The sequence below is a fragment of the Podarcis melisellensis genome (genome assembly GCF_964234715.1).
Source record: "Podarcis melisellensis genome assembly, chromosome: 7".
NCBI classification, from domain to species: Eukaryota; Metazoa; Chordata; class Lepidosauria; order Squamata; family Lacertidae; genus Podarcis; species Podarcis melisellensis.
Genome location: NC_138539.1, coordinates 88,654,450 through 88,656,359, shown reverse-complemented (window position 1 = coordinate 88,656,359; position 1,910 = coordinate 88,654,450).

Genomic DNA, 1,910 nt, shown 5'->3' with positions numbered 1-1,910 from the left:
AGGCGGAGGCGGCGCGCACCAGAGACGTGGCAAGAGCTCTGCTCGGCGCCCACTTGGAGAGCCACGTCCGAAGTCGAGAAAGGTTTTTAAAAAACAAAAGCCCTTCCTATAAAAGAGACTGGACTTAGGTGTACATGCGAACAGGCAGAGGGGTGTCTTTCTCCAGAAGCAAAGCAAAGCTGAGAGCTTGTTCTAAGGTCCTGCTGTTGGACTATTTCTTTCAGGCTTCTCTCCCTTCCTATATCTATGGTCTCGATTCCATTGCCGCTTAGCCATTGGCGGATGCGGCACCTACGGGGCTTACGTCATCCTCGCCCGCGACTCCGATCCCGGGCGAACTGCCCGTTTCCAAAATGGCAGGCGAGCTTTCCCCTGAGTTGAGTAAGCGGTTGCTAGCTGGGCCACAGACGCAGGAGGGGTGGGGAAAGCAGAGAGAGCATCCCTTCGATGTGGATGCTGCTTGTGACTACATTACCCGCCCCTGCATGCTCCGCCTGCTCATAGTCGGGGAAATAGTTGTGCATAGAAAGAGGAAAAAGTGGAAGCCGTGATTTTGGACAGATTCTCCCTCCCTCCCCTCACACCCGCAACCAACATCGGACGAGGGACTCCGTGCTGAGATAACTGCATTGAAGGGGTTGGACTACATGACCCTTGGCATCCCTTCCAACTCTCGATTTCTATGATTCTATGAATTTGAGGACAATGAGCTACATTTGCTTTCGAATGTGCATTAGCATGGTTGTTTTTTAAATGTTCACACTAAATAAGGACTGTTAGACGTAGCAGGAAATTTGTGTTTTGAGGCAGACTGTTGGCTACACAAGCACAAGTCCCGCGAAGTCTCAAATCAAAATCCGATTATGAGGTTTCCCATGTTACAAGTGGCATAGGGGAGTGGAGAGGGTGTGGATCACACATACCAGAGTCTGATACTCCCTTACTACAGCGCTCCAATCATGACTCTAACAAAGCCCACTTTTTAGTCTTTATTGGCAAAAACGTAACTTCGCTGATCAAGATCACAGTACAAATACTTTAAGCCAACATATCCCAAAGGTTCAAAATAATAGGACGAGCAATTAACTACTTGTGATTGGTTCAGCACTATTGAAGCATTTTAGGAATACAGTTCCTGGCAGCCTCAGTGATGGTACCCTTAGAACAGCAATACACATGGCCTACATGAAACTGACTTCAGACAAGAGGAAGAAATAGCAATTGTCTTGCAATTTTTATTTTTTTAATCTTGCAATTTTTTATTTTTTTATTTTTTTACATTCAAGAGATATATATCAGGGACAAACATGCCATGGGCAAAGAAGAACATGAGAGGAGGTTGAAATAAATAAAAAAATTGTCCGGTAGTGTTATGCATTGAAGTTCTCACCCTGGGCTAGCAGGGGGATACTGTAGATAGTTATGCAAATGAAGGATCGAAAGTGACGTTCAGTGATTGGATAGTTTTAGAAAGTTGCTACAGTAACTGTTGTTCTGGAGCTCTAGTCTATACAGTACAAGCAGGCTGACTGAGCCCTTCAGTTCAATTCTGTTCTGCCTCTGAATAAACAAGAGCTGTTTGAAGAATCGCTGTGTCGTCTGATATGTTCACCCAAAACTTAACAGGAGACCAACCCTCTAAGGTGCTACTGGACATTTTATTTATTTATTTTGACTGTGTCAGACCTACCTGAATGAGAGGAGGTTATTCACTGTAAATAACCTCAGAAACATTTCACAAAAGCTCATTTATCTAAGTCCCTCGTTTAACTGACCTCTCCAATTGGAAGTAATTGTATTCATCAAGCTTTTTAAAACCTCCCTCTCCTCTCCTAGTCCTTTGGGACCTTCCTGCTCATGAGGCCAGCTTCAAAAATAGATGGAATAAGAAGCACAGGGAAGGAGGAATT